Source organism: Triticum urartu, chromosome 5A (genome assembly GCF_056163025.1).
Source record: "Triticum urartu cultivar PI428250 chromosome 5A, HENAU_Tu73, whole genome shotgun sequence".
Taxonomy (NCBI): domain Eukaryota; kingdom Viridiplantae; phylum Streptophyta; class Magnoliopsida; order Poales; family Poaceae; genus Triticum; species Triticum urartu.
The window spans coordinates 295,913,746-295,932,433 of NC_141877.1; the positions used below are offsets into that span (position 1 = coordinate 295,913,746).

At 44.7% G+C, this 18,688-nt stretch overlaps 1 long non-coding RNA gene across 1 annotated transcript; it reads right to left on the bottom strand.

Annotated features, from left to right (window-relative positions):
* Positions 1-11,467: 11,467 nt before the first annotated feature.
* Positions 11,468-13,099, bottom strand: LOC147971114 (uncharacterized). Its single transcript, XR_015603287.1, has 2 exons — positions 12,483-13,099; positions 11,468-12,328 (listed from the first exon to the last, which is right to left on the bottom strand). It is a non-coding gene; the product is annotated as an uncharacterized LOC147971114 (long non-coding RNA).
* Between the last annotated feature and the right edge of the window lie 5,589 nt (positions 13,100-18,688).

The window sequence follows — 18,688 nt, forward strand, 5'->3', positions numbered from 1 at the left end:
TAGTTTCACTACTCACGCCACCTGGAACACCACAGTGTAATGGTGTGTCCGAACGTCGTAACCGTACTTTATTAGATATGGTGCGATCTATGATGTCTCTTACCGATCTACCACTATCTTTTAGGGGTTATGCATTAGAGTCAGCTGCATTCACGTTAAATAGGGCACTATCTAAATCCGTTGAGACGACACCGTATGAACTATGGTTTGGCAAGAAACCTAAGCTGTTGTTTCTTAAAGTTTGAGGTTGCAATGCTTATGTGAAAAAGCTTCAACCTGATAAGCTCAAACCCAAATCGGAGAAGTGCGTCTTCATGGGATACCCAAAAGAAAATGTTGGGTACACCTTCTATCACAGATCCGAAGGCAAGATATTCGTTGCTCAGAATGGATCCTTTCTAGAGAAGGAGTTTCTCTCGAAAGAAGTGAGTGGGAGGAAAGTAGAACTTGATAAGGTAATTATACCTGCTCCCTTATTGGAAAGTAGTTCATCACAGAAATATGTTCCTGTGACTACTACACCAATTAGTGAGGAAGCTAATGATGATGATCATGTAACTTCAGATCAAGTTCCTACCGAACCTCGTAGGTAAACCAGAGTGAGATCCGCACCAGAGTGGTACGGTAATCCTGTTCTGGAGGTCGTGTTACTTGACCATGACGAGCCTACGAACTATGAGGAAGCGATGATGAGCCCAGATTCCGTGAAATGGCTTGAGGCCATGAAATCTGAGATGAGATCCATGTATGAGAACAAAGTATGGACTTTGACTGACTTGCCCATTGATCGGCGAGCCATTGATATTAAATGGATCTTCAAGAGGAAGACGGACGCTAATAGTAGTGTTACTATCTACAAAGCTAGAATTGTCGCAAAAAGGTTTTCGACAAGTTCAAGGTGTTGACTACGATGAGAGTTTCTCACTCGTATCTATGCTTAAGTCTGTCCAAATCATGTTAGCAATTGCTGCATTTTATGAAATCTGGCAAATGGATAAACAAAACTGCATTCTTTAATGGATTTATTAAAGAAGAGTTGTATATGATGCAACCAGAAGGTTTTGTCAATCCTAAAGGTACTAACAAAATATGCAAGCTCCAGCGATCCATCTATGGACTGGTGCAAGCATCTCGGAGTTGGAATATACGCTTTGATAAGTTGATCAAAGCATATAGTTTTATACAGACTTGTGGTGAAGCCTGTATTTACAAGAAAGTGAGTGGAAGCACTACAACATTTCTGATAAGTATATGTGAATGACATATTGTTGATCGGAGATAATGTAGAATTATTCTACAAAGCATAAAGGAATGTTTGAAAGGAGTTTTTCAAAGAAATACCTCGGTGAAGCTGCTTAGATATTGAGCATCAAGATCTATAGAGATAGATCAAGATGCTTGATAAGTTTTTCAATGAGTACGTACCTTGACAAGATTTTGAAGTAGTTCAAAATGGAACAGTCAAAGAAGGAGTTCTTGCCTATGTTACAAGGTGTGAAGTTGAGTAAGACTCAAAACCCAACCACGATAGAAGATAGAGAGAGAATGAAAGTCATTCCCTATGCCTCAGCCATAGGTTCTATAAAGTATGTCATGCTGTGTACCAGGCCTATTGTATACCCTGCCCTGAGTTTGGCAAGGGAGTGCAATAGTGATCTAGGAGTACATCACTTGACATTGGTCAAAATTATCCTTAGTGGAATAAGGATATGTTTCTCGATTATGGATGTGACAAAAGGTTCGTCGTAAAGGGTTACGTCGATGCAAGTTTTGACACTGATTCAGATGACTCAATGTCTCAATCTGGATACATATTGAAAGTGGGAGCAATTAGCTAGAGTAGCTCCGTGCAGAGCATTGTTGACATAGAAATTTGCAAAATACATACGGATCTGAATGTGGCAGACCCATTGACTAAACTTCCCTCACAAGCAAAACATGATCACACCTTAGTACTCTTTGTGTATTAATCACATAGCGATGTGAACTAGATTATTGACTCTAGTAAACCCTTTGGGTGTAGGTCACATGACGATGTGAACTATGGGTGTTAATCACATGGTGATGTGAACTATTGATGTTAAATCACATGATGATGTGAACTAGATTATTGACTCTAGTGCAAGTGGGAGACTGAAGGAAATATGCCCTAGAGGCAATAATAAAGTTATTATTTATTTCCTTATATCATGATAAATGTTATTATTCATGCTAGAATTGTATTAACCGGAAACATAATACATGTGTGAATACATAGACAAACAGTATCTCACTAGTATGCCTCTACTTGACTAGCTCGTTGAATCAAAGATGGTTAAGTTTCCTAGCCATAGACATGAGTTGTCATTTGATTAACGGGGTCACATCATTAGAGAATGATGTGATTGACTTGACCCATTCCGTTAGCATAGCACTTGATCATTTAGTTTGTTGCTATTGCTTTCTTCATGACTTATACATGTTCCTATGACTATGAGATTATGCAACTCCCGTTTACCAGAGGAATACTTTGTGTGCTACCAAACGTCACAACGTAACTGGGTGATTATAAAGGTGCTCTACAGGTGTCTCCAAAGGTACTTGTTGGGTTGGCGTATTTCGAGATTAGGATTTGTCACTCCGATTGTCGGAGAGGTATCTCTGGGCCCACTCGGTAATGCACATCACTATAAGCCTTGCAAGCATTGCAACTAATGAGTTAGTTGTGGGATGATGTGTTCCGGAGCGAGTAAAGAGACTTGCCGGTAATGAGATTGAACTAGGTGGATACCGACGATCGAATCTTGGGCAAGTAACATACCGATGACAAAGGGAACAACGTATGTTGTTATGCAGTCTGACCGATATAGATCTTCGTAGAATATGTGGGAACCAATATGAGCATCCCGGTTCTGCTATTGGTTATTGACCGGAGACGTGTCTCGGTCATGTCTACATAGTTCTCGAACCCGTAGGGTCCGCACGCTTAAAGTTTGATGACAGTTATATTATGAGTTTATTTTTTTTGATGTACCGAAGGAGTTCGGAGTCCCGGATGAGATCGGGGAAATGACGAGGAGTCTCGAAATGGTCGAGACGTAAAGATCGATATATTGGACAACTATATTCGGACATCGGAAAGGTTCTGAGTGATTCGGGTATTTTCGGGAGTACCGGGGGGTTAAGGGAATTCGCATTGGGCCTTAATGGGCCATACGGGAAAGGAGAGAAAGGCCTCAAAGGGTGGCCGCACCCCTCCCCATGGGCTGGTCCGAATTGGACTAGGGAGGGGGGCACCCCCTTCCTTCCTTCTCCTTTTCCCTTCCTTTCCTTCTCTCCTACTCCTACTACTTGGAAGGGATCCTAGTTCTACTAGGAAAGGGGGGAATCCTACTCCCGGTGGGAGTAGGACTCCCCTAGGGCGCGCCATAGAGAGGGCCGGCCCCTCCCCTCCTCCACTCCTTTATATACGTGGCCAGGGGGCACCCCATAGACAGAACAAGTTGATCCTCGTGATCGTTCCTTAGCCGTGTGCGGTGCCCCCTTCCACCATATTCCACCTCGGTCATATCGTAGCGGTGCTTAGGCGAAGCCCTGCGTAGGTAGAACATCATCACCGTCATCATGCCGTCGTGCTGACGAAACTCTCCCTCAACGTTTTCTGGATCGGAACTCGAGGGACGTCACCGAGTTGAACGTGTGCAGAACTCGGAGGTGCCGTACGTTCGGTACTTGGATCGGTCGGATCGGGAAGACGTACGACTACTTCCTCTACGTTGTGTCAACACTTCCATTGCCGGTCTACGAGGGTACGTAGACAACACTCTACCCTCTCGTTGCTATGCATCACCATGATCTTGCGTGTGCGTAGGAATTTTTTTGAAATTACTAAGTTCCCCCAACAAATTTATGCTGCTTCAGCTTGGATGAGTCTCCATCGTATGGAACGTGACTAGAAAGCTGCGACAATGATTCCCGTTGCCCACCGCTATGGATCGTGCCATCCATGAAGAACACCTGGGACTGGAACCTGGAGGAGGACATGTAGCCCATCTATAACGTGTAAGTGGAGTATGGTAAATTGTGAACGGTAGCGCTGTGAATATATGTAGACTAGTCGTGGACAAATTTATCACATGAATTGGAGATGAACTTGTGTGGCATACTAGCATTTGTCCATTACTAGTAAATGTGTTATGTGTACGTGCAACTTGTGTGGTTGTTGCACGGGCTCCAACACGCTCTTTGAGGGAAAAAAAGGTGGCACAGCTTTCGATCTACGTGACATGGCGGCATCATACAGTAGCATCATTCGCTATAGTTGTAGTACGCTCCTACTAGGACGACAACTCCTATAAAACCTTGTGCTTGGCTCTTTGCCTCTTCGGGAGGTTCAACAGTTCGTACTCATGTGAACCTTGCACTTGGCTCTTCGCCTCTTTGGAAGGTCCAACAATGAAGATACTACAGTACACATTATGCTTCTAGCAATCTGACACAGATTGAACTGTTGCAAGTCCACCTCGAGGGCGAGGGAGAGGGCGCTGTAGTCAAAACCCTCTCCTCGTCCTGCGAACCACCGCGCGCGTGGGCGAGGGAGAGGCGTAGTAAGCAAGCTTCTCCTCGTTTGGCGAGTTGACGGGACACATCAAAGCAGTACTAGTACTAGTCCATACTGCGTCCTTTCCGGTTAATATGGCTTAATTTGAAACGAGAAAAATACACTGGCGGTCAACGTGTGTAACAATGCGCTCTTTACGGTCACTATATATAGTTTTGCGGTGGTTATACGATCACTAGCTCATCGTAGAGCATCATATTGCACCCTACTGACCGGCCACATAGTAGACGTGGCACTTTGTTGACTGGTTAAATTGTCACCTGGTTCCTGGGTCCCACCTGTCAGTTGGCGAGCAAAGAAATCTGCTAAAAACAAAGAGTGTAGTACATCTACACTTCCAATGCATTTAGCCTTTAATATAAATCAATATTGATTGACTAAAGCACCAACTTGTGATCTAGGTATAGGCTACATGTCTATCCTTAATTACAGCATGCAACGACCTTCATTTAATCTTCTTCTATCAATGGTCGCATGCACACATAAGTCTGCTACTTTTGGGCGTTAATTATGCCCTGGTCAATGTGTAAATCTCTAAATGTACAGTCTTTCACGGACGTGGAGCAGGTTGAGCATGTGAGCATGAGCGTGTGTGTTGCCTCGTGTGCTGTGTGCCGCATGGGTGCGTGAGTGTTGCGTGCGCCCATGTGTACTGTGAGTGTTGCATGCATGCATGCATGCATGGGGCTTACTCCCTCCCATTGACATGTTCATATTTCAAGCTTCCTCTGTTCCCTCCATATGGTGATACTCCATCTATTCCCAAATACGGAGTAAAATCCTCCCTCTATTCCCAAATACGGAGTATTTGTCTTTCTAGAGATTTCAACAAGTGACTACGTACGAAGCAAAATGAGTGAAGTGAGCATAGAGGCATAGGGATAATGTAGAAAGGAAGTCTTCGCGATCCATTATTCCCCATCTCGGTCAGAGAGAACTATTCAACTAGTCTTCACAGTGAAGTGACAATACACGCTGCAGCAGATGGGACACTTAATTAATAAGCTGAATCAGCATGTTGGTGTTACTAAATCAGCCTTACCCAGTACTGCCATCATGTTTGCCAGTAGAGCACGCTTCTGTCCTCCATTAACCGACATATGGGCCCTCTTGTGGTAGACCCACATGTCATCGGTGTAACTATTTACACTCTGAAGGATGGTATATCCTGGTAGTAGTAGTAGAATTGAGATTTAATGCACTTTCTTCCCCGTCTTCCATTCTTCTTCCTCCTCTCTTCTTCTGCTTCCTATCTTCCCCATCGTCGGCTGCACACCATTTCCCCCCGCTCACTGCTCGCCCGCCCGCGCTATCTTCCTTGGTAGCTCACGCGTACCATATCCCCCCGCTCACTGCTCGGCCACGCGAGGAGAAGCTTCCTCGCTCGCCCGCCCGAATTCACTTCCCCGCTGGCTCGCAGGCACCGAAAACCCCAATGGCAGAACTGACTGACACGCAGAGCCGCAATTGCAATTCCGTCCCCGATGTTCTCTTGGAGCAGATCTGTAATCGTATGGATCTACTCAGAACCATCCGTCTGGCCGCATGCTCGGTGTCTTTGTACCGTCTACTCATCTGCAACCGGCCGGCTCTTTTCAAGACACCCTTCTTGCTGATGCCCGATCCTCGCAGGTGGCCTAGACACCGACTTGACGATCCTACGGAGGTTGTCGTGGTGCCCCTCGACATGCTACCACTACCCGTCCACCTGTCCTTCATGCGCGACCACTACTGGGCGGGCATGAAGGCCAACTGGATCGTCCTCATCAACCAATCCGGTAGTCCATGGCGTCTCGTGGATATCTACACCCAGCGAGAGATCACCCTTCCATCTTTGGATACCGCCGCCATCGAGCCTCGCGGCCCGCCGGACACTCCTGCCTACTACGCACACACGTCGAGATTTTGGCTCGACCTCTGTTTGCTGAAGGTTGTAATCTGCGAAGTGCCCACACCATCAGAAGACTACATGGATTGCAAGCTCATTGTCGTGTTCAACGTGGGAGTATTTCTGGAATCCGGTCGCCATACATGGTTATGGCTCATCGTCGATCCTCTTTACCCAACACTTCTATCTGATGCTATAGTGCATGATGGCATCGTTTATGCGGTCGACACACAGATTGGCTGCCTATACTAGTGGAATCTATCGTCGTGTAATTGTTCTATCTCATCTCATCTTTACCGTAAGAATATGACTGCCTGTTCATTGTTACAAATTTAGAAGTCTATAACCACATCATTGCTATATGTTCCTCTCATTTCCAAGATTTTTATGACCACACATATTATTGTCATATCTGTTTTCCTCTCATTGTTACATGATGTTTGAACCATGATATATTGCTAGAATATGAAATCCATCAATCCTCCTTTTCTAAAAAAATTAAAATAAAATAAAATAAAAGAATATGAAAGCCATTGGCTTATTTTTTTAACTTGGGGTATGATTATGACCACGACATTGGAATTCTCTGTCTATGATATGTGTCACTATTATAATAATCTTAATTTCACACATACTCTAAACATGATTGTTTATTTTTGTCCTTTTGGTCTCTAATTCGAATTGTTGCAGCAGACGCAAATGCGCTGGCCTTCATGATTCCAGGACCTGGAATCATACCAGTCGATGGGTGGTGGTTTATCGCTCGTTCAGCTGACGGTGGTCATTTGATGCTCATTTGCACGTACCAAATTGACCAAACCATTTCAACAAACCACATGCAGTACAATGCCTGGGGAATTCGTGACATTGATGGCTATGGTTGCTTCGTGTTTGAGCAAGATCCCAGCTTCGTTTGGCCAGGCGTATTCAATTGGAGGCGGGTTTACAGCCTCGGCAACCACTCCCTGTTCCTCGGGCTCAATTTTCGATCATCCAACTAATCATCGATCATAACACCGGTGATGATTACCGTGCTATGCAACTTCCATTCGCCAAGGAGACTGTGTTTACACATCATACCATGGGTTTCATAAATCACCATATCCAGAGATTTGTCGACACAGCTTGTTGCCAGATAATCTTCAGTGTGTGAAAGGCATCAAGCTTCCATGCGATGGATGGCTTTTGCAAACCCGACATGCGGCGATGTGGTTCATGCCAACAGCAAATATGCACAACTTGAATTGTACTGATATGTAGACTGAGCCATGTATTCTGCTGCTGTAGCACGACCCTCTTTTGTTGGATATTATGTACCGTTGTTAGTTTGAAGCACTCCTCTGGTTTGAAGGATAGATACCTTTCTGGGATCAAGTGCATCCTAACTCACCTGTGCAGGATGTACTGATAATGATGATGGATATGTTGTGCAGTATATATATATACACACACATAAACACTATTCTGATCACGGGATCAGAATAATGTTCTAATCACAACATATACTTCCTGAGTTACATGCCTGAACTTCCCTCTATAGGAACCTGACCTTCGGGCTATCTTCTGAACCGTGTCTCCCCACGGTAATTTTTCTGATTAGTCGTGTTCTATATGATGCTAGTGTAATCTAGAAACATTTTTTAGCAACTAAATACCCATTTTAAATAGGAATCTCGCTCGTTGGCGGATTTTTCTCTCGACTCGTGATGAAATTGCGTTTTTTGTAATTTTACTGCCTCAGTTGTTTGACCTGAACTTCCCTGTGTGCTAGGTTGAACTTCCGCCGACATTGCCCAAATGGGGCTTGCTATATACCGTTGGAAAGCTATGAACACCTGTATCATGACACAAGTTAATTTTTTGGCAAAATGTAAGCGGTTTAAGAGCATTTTTTAAAACCGTTTTGTCTTCATACAAAAAAAGTGAATCGTATTTTCGATCATATTTTTAAACCATTTATCGGAATGAGGGAAATAATATGGCGTTGGAAAGCTGCTGCAAAACCACTCCTTCCACATATTGAAAGTTTTCTCTAATTCCCTACGGTTATAGAGTAATTCGGAAAATCATATAATTTCGCAAACGAAACACCCGAGTTCGTATTTTCGATGCCATTTCTAAATGGATAATCCAATTGAGGCAAATAATATGGCATCGGAAAGCTTATGAAAATGTGCTACTTTTTCATGTCAAAAGTTTTTTCTAGTTTTGAACGGTTTAAAAGTAATTTAGAAAACGATACAAGTTCCACTGAGTTCGTATTTTCGAGCTTATTTTTTAACCGTATGTCCAGATGCAGCAAATGACATGGCGTTGGAAAGATTGAAGAAATGCGAAACTTTTTTGTATATATTGTTTCTCCTAATTCATTACGGTTTTAGGTCAGTTTTGAAAATGGCTAAAAACATATTTTTGCCGTAATTTCTACAAACTTTATCGGAATGGGGCAAATAATATACCGCTGAAAAGCTATGGAAAATTCAAAACTTTTTCATGTTGATGATTTTCTCTGAATCGTCGCGGTTTTCAAGTAATTTTGAAAACGGCGAGATCATGCGTTCTGCCTTTATCACGAAACAGATTCTTCAAAAATGCACCACGTGAACAACTTGAACTTCTCAGTGTGTGTGCTTGAACTTCACTCTGTTTTTCGCGGGATTTTCTTTGCTCGTAGGTCTCCATCCACTGCTCGTAGCTCTCCATCCACTCACCGGAATTGAGCAAGTGATATACTGGTGGAAAGTTGCTGTAAGCACGTAACTTTCCCGTGTTGATCGTTTTTTCATACTCGCTATGATTTTAAAAGTTTTTCATCTGAAATTCATTCAGCGTAGTAGTTGAACTTCGTGCAGTTTTCACGTTGAACTTCTGTGATGTATTTTCGTTTGTAATTTTCTTATCCATTTGTTAATGTTACACAAACGATACTCATTTTTGTACAAACCCCTCCCACAATTTTTTTAACTTTCTTCGACCGAGGAGTTGCACTTATAACAACAGAACTTTTAGTCTTTGCTTTTTTATTCTTTTTTTAATACAAAATGCACACCGTGTAGTACGTGAACTTCTAGCAGTTATTAGTCGAACTTCTCTCGGTTACGTGAAAATATCTGAGTTTTTTATAAATATTTATCTGATTTCTTAATCCTTTTTTATGAAATTTTGAAGCGCTCTATTTTTAAAACCTGAACCTCTTCTTATTTTATTTTTGAACTTCTTGTTTCCATTTTCTTTAATAACGAGAAAAATCCGAGTTTTCTATAATCATCGAACTTCTTCATCCTTTTAATATGGACTTCCTGGTTTTATTTCTTAATTACTTTTTATGAAATTTTGAAGTGTTATATTTTTAAAAGTTGAACTTCTTGTTTTTTATTTTTAAACTTCTTGTTTCCATTCTTTAATAACGAGGAAAATCTGAGTTTTCTATAATCATCAAACTTCTCCATCTTTTTAGTATGGACTTCCTGGTTTATTTCTTAATCCTATTTTATTAAATTTTGAAGTGTTATATTTTTAAAAGTTGAACTTATTGTATTTTATTTTTAAACTTCTTGTTTCCATTTATTTAATAACGAGGAAAATCTGAGTTTTCTATAATCATCGAACTTCTATATCGAACCGCTCTAACTTTTTTATTTGAATTTATTTTATGTATTTTTATAAATATGAAAATTGTAGTTTTGTTAGAAACATCAATCTTCTCTGTTATTTTGAAAAAAATTATTTCTTTTATTCTTTAGTAACCAAATTTTTTTGAGTTTTTAATTAAATATCAAACTTCTCCATGTTTTTCAAATTGAACTTCTTGGTTTTATTCTTCAGTAACGAGAAAAACTAAGTTTTTAATGTACATTGAATTACTCTGTTTTTAAAATTGAACTTCTTTGTTTAATCTTTAGCACGAGGGAAATCCGAATTTAAAAAAAGGAAAATCTTTTTAAAACTTTTTTTGTTGTTTTCTTATTTTAATTTGAACTTATTAGTTATTCTTTAGAACGATAATGTGAGATTTTTATCAAATTTGAACTTCTTTGTTATTTTAATTTGAACTTCTTAGTTTTATTCTTTAGTAAGAGGAAAATCGAGTTTTCTTAACTTCTTTGTTTTAAAATTTTGAACTTCTTTTTTTTAATAATGTGAAAAATGTGATTTTTTTATAGAAATCAAACTTCACCATTTTTAAATTTGAACTTCTTAGTTTATTGGTTAGTAAAGGGGAAAATGCTTTTTTTATATAAACAATGATACTACGCCATTATTTTAATTTGAACTGCTAGTTTTTATAGAATGGGAAAAATCAGTTTTTATACAATCTTTTGAAATGCTCTTCTTTTTAATTTGAACTTCTCTGATATTTTTGCAAACGGGGAAAATGCGTTATAAAGATTTTTAAACTACTTTTTTTAACTTCTTGCTCAAAAAATTTTAACTTCCAAATTTGTCTTTATGATATTAAAAACTTCATTTTTTTAACGTTGACCTGCTATGGTTATTAAATTTGAACTTTTTACAGAAATTTGTTGTGATATTTTATGCATTTTTTGCTTTTTGGTGGAATGGGATAGGCGGTCCCTTTTTTCATTTGATCATTTTTCTTCTGTATGTGGTACACGTGAACTTCGAAATTTCTGAACCATGAACTTCGTGTGCTACTAATTTTTTTCATGAAACTCCATAGTTTTTATTCTTTGAATTCCATGATCTTTTTGCATTTTTTGGTTTGAACTTCGATGTTCATTATACCTGAACTTTCAAAATCACACCCTTTTTATACACATTTTTCCTTGAATCCAACATGTGCAAAACAATAGAAAAATTTAGGTCAATTCTCATAAGCAATGAAATATGTTTTTAAAATAGCATCAAACAATTTTTATAACACTTTTACTTTTTTTATTATTGTGGAAAATCAACGAGCGCCAAATATAACTGAAACTGTAAGCATATATCATTGACAAGTAACATTGGAAGGAATCTAAAAAACTATTTGAACATATCATACAATATAAGATTACAGCTGTACACTTTTTTGAGGATTCTTTTTTGATGGAGCACAAGATCACTAATGAAATATAATGTTTCATGCAATCTTTTTTCTTGTTTTTTTGCGGATTCATGAATAAAAATCTTGTGAGGAATTATCTTTGAAACCCCACGATCAGTAAGTAGATGAACTTCTAAAGTATACCGTTGTTGAACTGCAAAAAAGGTGGCTCCAGGTGCCTGATGACGAATTAAACCACGGGCGGGGCTCCATAGATCTATTATGAAGGTCACTGCTGGCACCCCATGAAGGTCAGATGTCGGGGATGGTGTAGATCTGCATCGACGGCGCCCGGTTGGCCGTATTGGTCGAGGAGCAGGGCCTTCGGATGATGTAGCTGATGGCAACAACACCACCGGGTGTCGGAAACCGTCATAGGAAACGATGTCCGTGCCACGCATGTGGGTTGGGGACAGCGAGATCACCAGGATCCAGGAGCTCGCTGTCTGTAGTCGGTGGCTTCTTGTTGCAGAGATTGGGGAGAGGAACGTGTCCTGCATCGCCGGCACGCCCCTAAGGTGCTCGCTGGATCCAAAGCTAAGGCGAGATCCACAGACGACTTCGGGGATGGGCGGTCGGCGGTGGGAGGTGGCTCTCCGTCGATGCCGGGTGTGCCATCCAACTGCAGGATGAGTCCTCCTCTACCTGCGATCACAAGACAGCCGCCTGCACCCAGCGGTGCTCGCGCAACATGGAGGCGATGGGGATGTTGGGTGCCAGATCCTGGCCGCGAGCAGCAGCGCCCAGGCGTACGTGGGTTACAGCGTCGGAGATTGCGTGCAGGGTGTCCAATCTGCAAGCACGTATAGCATGTAGATTCAGAATTCAGATAATGGTCTTACACTTTTTCCGACGTCCAAATACATATGTGCAATTCTAGCCTAGAGCAAGGGCACAGGAAGAGGCGACCGCCATGGCTGCGGCGCTGGTAGGTAGAGCGGTGTGACCTGCAACAGGAAGACTCCCTGAACTGCATCTGGATTTGGCACGGGCGAACGTAGCAATGGGTGGCTGGTTTCCCTCACGGGTGGGGCAGGCAGTGGCTATAGGGGAAGCACGCAGGTCGCGTGGTGAGGGAGGGTAGACGGTCGGCGGGAGCGGGCCAGGCGCGCCAGACGATGGGGCGCTGGGCCTCACGACAGATCATCGATGAGGTCCTGGCAAATAGTAGCAAGATCTGTTTCGGCAGCGACGGTGGTGGAGGATGGCACACAGAGGAGGGGTGGCCCGTTGGAAGCAGGGGAGAGAGGCCATTGCCGGAGTGGAAGGAGGGGGGAGGTAGGTCGTGGCCGGGGTGGAAGCAGGGGCGGAGGCCGGCGAGGGGGTGGAAGCAGGGTAAGGGAGCCCAGCGCGGGGTGGAAGCACGGGGAGGGAGGTGGCGCCGCGGCGGAAGCATGGGGTGGGAGGCTGTTGTCGCGGTGGAAGCACGGGGACAGAGGCTGGCGGTGCTGCGGAAGAACAGAGAGAGAGGCCGACGGCGCAATGGATGGAAGGGAATCTGAAGGTTAGGGAAGGAGTGGGTGAGTGCGGCCCTGTTTCTTTTCTCTGTCGTATCGGTTCGGCTGGGTTCAGGAACATCCGATCGCTCCTATATATATATAACGCGCCGTGATCCAAATAGTTATTCTAATCCCAGGATTAGAATAGTGCTACCCTATATTTGTATGTATATGTATATATCACTTAGGCTTCAAGTGCATGCGTACTTGTTAGTTAAACCTATGGTTAAAATGTGACACTAAATACAACTAGTAAGTAGTACAGTAGCAGTACTAGTATACGTTGGTCAAATTATTCATCATGTCCACACATTGAATTGACGTGACAACACGCTGCGCGTGAGGTGACACAAGAATCTCGGCGGCGTGTTGTGGTATTCTGGACTTCAGATTCAGAGTACCACTTATCTGTCGAAATCTTTCATCATTCACTTAAAACAGTCGATTGATCATACATTGAGTACCATATAACTGGAATTAACCCATGCAAGTCGAAGAAGGATTGGCCGGTGCTGCCGGCTGGCGTCAAGTTTGATCCCACGGATTAGGAGCTGATCGAGCACCTTGAGGCCTAAGCAAGCATTTCTTCCAGCGCAATTCCTGGGCGTTCAAAAGGGGCACGTGGACGCGTCGCAAGATACAGTCGGAGTGCGGCATGCACGCGATGTGGCACAACACCGGCAATACCTTGCTGGTGATGGTCAACGGCCGGCAGACGGGCAGCAAAAAGGTTTTGGTGCTGCACACCAACAAGAACTTCGACCAGCAGAGGACCAACTGGGTGATGCACCAGTACTACCTCGGGGACCTAGAGCAAGAGAAGGAGCGGGAGTTGGTCCTCTGCAAGATTTTCTACCAGACGAACACTAGGGCCAGGACTAAAAAGATTATAAGTTAGTTTGGTATTGGTACTTGTACTACCTTGTCGTCCGCAATTTGGTATTGTTGTTAACGATCTTTTGGTACGAACTTAGCATTTAATTCCAACCATCATGCCGAGGGTCGACGTGGATATAAAGCTGAATCATTTGTTTCGAAACGAATTTTCAGGCACCTGATTTTTATTTGATGGGTAGCATAAGCACCTGCCGTTCGAAGTCCCAGTTCTCCAAATTTTTCGAAACAAGTGCATGCTCTTATTATCACGATGAAAAAACAATATCCCTGCTGCATCCCTGTTATCAGTCTGTACTTGCAGAATTCTATCATTTATTGAGCAAGTATATTTTTTTCAGGTCGAGCAAGTTTCAACTGGGCTGTAGACTGCCTAGGCTTGGTTTTGTTTTTAATAGGCCCAGCCCATGACGACAATGGGGCACAAAGATCCAGCAGTTATCTACTGGCCTCTGGCCCGCCAACGTTAGTTATATTTTGTCTTACAACATCCGTAGGCACTTTTTTATTGAATCAAACACACAGTCGAGTTCTATTTTCCTCTTGAAACGCAATTTCTACATCCATTTTCTAATCTCTACCTATAGTTTTACTAGTTCATATACACGTATCATTATATTGAAAGTACATAAAATTCCCTTTTCATATTTACATCGTTATTTTTGTTGTTGTTTTCCCTCCCAGCGATGATTTTTTTTACCACTGGTTTTCCCTTAAACCAACTCAATTGTCCCACGTCTTATTTTCTTACAAAAACAAAACGATTTTTTTCGACAAATCAATAAGTTCTTAAAAAATGTTTATCATTTCGAGATTACAAAAGTTCGGAATCCACCGAAATATGCAAAATAAGGCTGAACTTTTTAACCGTGGTCCTAGGCAGAAAATGGGTTGTAATAAATTACTTAAGAATTAGCAAATGGGCTCTATATTGTCTGCCACAGATTTGGAGGCTAACTTGTGGGCCTACTAAGTTCATGCGTACACAAGGTTTATCAAAAAAGAAAATTAGTCAACAATCAACTCTACCAGCGTCAAACCGTTAGATGTCAATCTAACGACAATCGCGCTTCTTCAGTCTCTGATCTTCCTGCCCCAGCCGCCCAACCCAGCGCCGTCGGAACCGCCTCCACCCACCTCCCGTGGCCGGCTGCGCTGCCGGGCAGGCCTCATGGCCCCATCATATACTCGCATACCTGGCCTGTCTATCCCTCTACTCACCCACACCTCCTGTTATTTTCCGGCGATGGCAGCCGAACCAGTCAACCCTCGTACTCTCCACCACGTGGGCAGCCATTGCCGTGTCTTCCCCGGCTTCGTGTCGTTCCCTTTGTAGGCCTCACCGTCGTCCACCGCCCTGGTGCTCTCAGCACAGCATGGTCAACATGGTCAACGAACAACATCCATCGGAAGTGGACTGTACGTGGAGAGGCTGACAGCTGGGTCCACGGCCGCACACAAGGAAATGCCTCCTTATTACGCGCAAAATAATGATTCCTCCACATGACATCTGGGACCCGCCAGAAGGACCTCTGTATTTCGCAAAAAAAACGTTCCCTCCGCTGACAGATCGGACCCACCAACTATATCTTCGCACGCAAGGAAGTGCCTCCTTATTGCACACAAAAAAATGAATACCCCCTGCCAGCTGGGACCCACCATAGTGGGAGGCTGACTTATGGGCCTACTAAGTTGACGGGGACGGAGGGCTTTTTCAAGTTAGTCAATATGAACGATTCTAGCTCCAGTGACCGTACGATGTCCATCCAACGGCCTTAGTGCTTCTTCAACCTCTGGTCTTCTTGCTCCAGCCGCCCAAAGCAGCGCCGGTCGTGCCGCCTACTCCTGCCTCCCGTGGCTGGCTGTGCTGCCGCGGAGGCCTCACCGCCCTCATACTACTCCCACCGCTAGCCAGGCCATCCCTCTAGTCACCCACACCCCCTGTTATTCTGCGGCGACGACAGCCTCACACCGCAGCCGAACCAGTGAACCCTCGTACTCCCTCCGCGTGGGCATCCACTACCACGTCTTCCCCAGCTCCGCGTCGTCCCCTTCCTACACCTCGCCGTCGTCCACCGCCTTGGTGCTCTCGGCGCGGTGTGGTCAATGTGGTCAACGACCGACTTCCATCAGAAGAGTACTGTACGTGGAGAGGCTGACAGCTGGGTCCACGGCCACAACCCAGTTTTTTTGTGATTTGCCAAGTAAGTCGCTTTCTCAGGCCTGTTGGGCTGCAAATCTTTCAAGACGAGGAGAGCTTCAGTCGGCTAGCCGAGAAAATGGCCTATCAGTAATGAGAAATGGGTTGTACATTTTTAAAACACATCAAACCGGCAATTAGTTTCAAATTTCTTTTTTCATTTCGAGATTTTAAATTGCATTGATTTTTATGCGTGGACAATTTGTTGGATTTTATATTGATATACATTTATTTTTAAAATCAGTTTGAATGTGACTCGAAATTTTGGGATTAAAAACAGTTCAGACCGTACCAAAATATGCAAAATTTTGTATAATTTTTTAACCGTGGCCACAATATGGGCTGTAATGCTAACAAAAAGAATATGGGCTCCAAAAAACCTTAAGAATTAGCAAATGGGCTGTAAATTATTAGAAATAATGGCAGACGGGTTGTATCATGTTTTCCACAGATTTGAGGCTTTCCTAAAAAAGAAGGTTGATGCACAAGCAGTGACTGTTGGATGTCCATCCAACGGCCGTCGTGCTTCTTCAATCTCTGCTCTTCCTGCTCCAGCCGCTCAAATAAGCGCCGGCGGGACTGCCTGCTCCCTCCTCCCCGCAGCCGGCTATGCTACCACGCATGCCTCACCGCCCCACCGTACTCCCATCGCTGGCCTAGCCATCCCTCTACTCACCCACACCTGCTGTTATTCTCCGGTGACGGCAGACGAACCAGTAAACCCTCATACAGTCGTACTCCCCTCCGCGTGGGAAACAACTGCCGAGTCTTCCCTGCCTCCGTGTCGTTCCCTTCCTAGGCCTCGCCGTCGTCCACCGCCCTGGTGCTCTCGGCGCGTCCTGGTCAACGTGGTCAATGACCGACATGCATCTGAAGTGGACTGTACGTTGAGAGGCTGACAGCTAGGTCCACGGCCACACGCAAGGAAATGCCTCCTTATTACGCGCAAAATAATGATTCCTCCACCTGACATCTGGGACCCACTGAAAGGGCCTCTGTATTTCACAAAAAAACGTTACCGCCGCTGACAGCTTGGACCCACCAGCTATATCTTCGCACGCAAGGAAGTGCCTCTTTATTATGCACAAAAAATGAATACTCCCCCTGCTAGCTGGGACCCAGTATAGTGGCAGGCTGACTTGTGGGCCTACTAAGTTGACGGGGATGGAGGGCTTTGTCAACTTAGTCAATATGCACGTTCTAGCTCCACTGACCGTACGATGTCCCCAACGGCCGTAGTGCTTCTTCAACCTCTGGTCTTCTTGCTCTAGCTGCCCAAACCAGCGCCGGTCGTGCCTCGTGCTCCTGCCTCCCATGGCCGGCTGCGATGCGGCGGAGGCCTCACCGCCCCCTACTACTCCCACCGCTAGCCCGGCCATCCCTCTACTCACCCACACCCCCTGGTATTCTGCAGCGACGACAGCCTCACACCGCAGCGAACCAGTGAACCCTCATACTCTACGTGTGGGCATCCACTGCCGCGTCTTCCCTCACTCCGTGTCGCCCCTTCCTAGGCCTCGCCGTCGTCCACCGCCCTGGTGCTCTCGGCGCGGCGTGGTCAACGTGGTCAAGGAACGGCTTCCATCAGACGTGAACTGTACGTGTAGAGGCTGACAGCTGGGTCCACGGCCACAGCAAGGAAGTGCCTCCTTATTACGTGTAAAATAAATATTCCTCTACCTGACAGCGGGGACCCACCAGACAAGCCACCGTATTTCGCGAAAAAAATGTTTCCCCCTAACTGCTGAGACCCACCAGCTACATCTTCGCACGCAAGGAAGTGCGTCCGGGCAAAAAAAATTCGCTCCCCTGACTACTGGGACCCACCAGCTACATCTTCGCACGCAAGGAAGTGCCTGACAGTCGGGACCCACCTGGTCGAAGCGTACATAGCGTTGTCATTCTGGTCGCGAACGTGTACGTACATACTGGTCGATGTAGAGGCGCGCGCGTGTCGTAGTAGAGGCACTCACGTGTCGTAGTAGAGGCGCGCACGTAGCATGTACACGTACGTACAGCAGCCAGTGTGCAAGAAAGAAAATACGGCCACGTACGTACATACGGGCAGGGTCTCAAACGCCTACTCACGCAAACGTACGGCCAGGTCTCGTGTACATGGCTGGGTCGGAACGGAGAAACAGCATCATCATCATGTTCATGGGGAGCCAACTAGCTGGGTCAAAATGGAATGCGTCGTCGTGTTCATCGGGAGGGCTTGGACGGAACAGCCGATGGAAACGAGGCCTGGCGTACCGCAGAACGAAGGAAATGGCCTTGTGTTCGACCAGCCACGTTCGAAACGGGATCCTATTCATCGGGAGGGGTCTGGCATACCGCAAAACGGATGAAACGGACCTCCTACGGTCGAAACGGGGGTCCTGTTGATCGGGGGGTGTGGCGTACCGCAAAACAGAGGAAACAGACTTGTGTTGGAGCGCTACGGTCGAAATGGGGGTCTTGTTCATCGGGAGGGGTGTGGCGTACCGCAAAACGGGACTCCACGGGATACTTTTCATCTCCACCGTCGACCCCCTCCAGCCTCCACGGGCTACTGTTCATC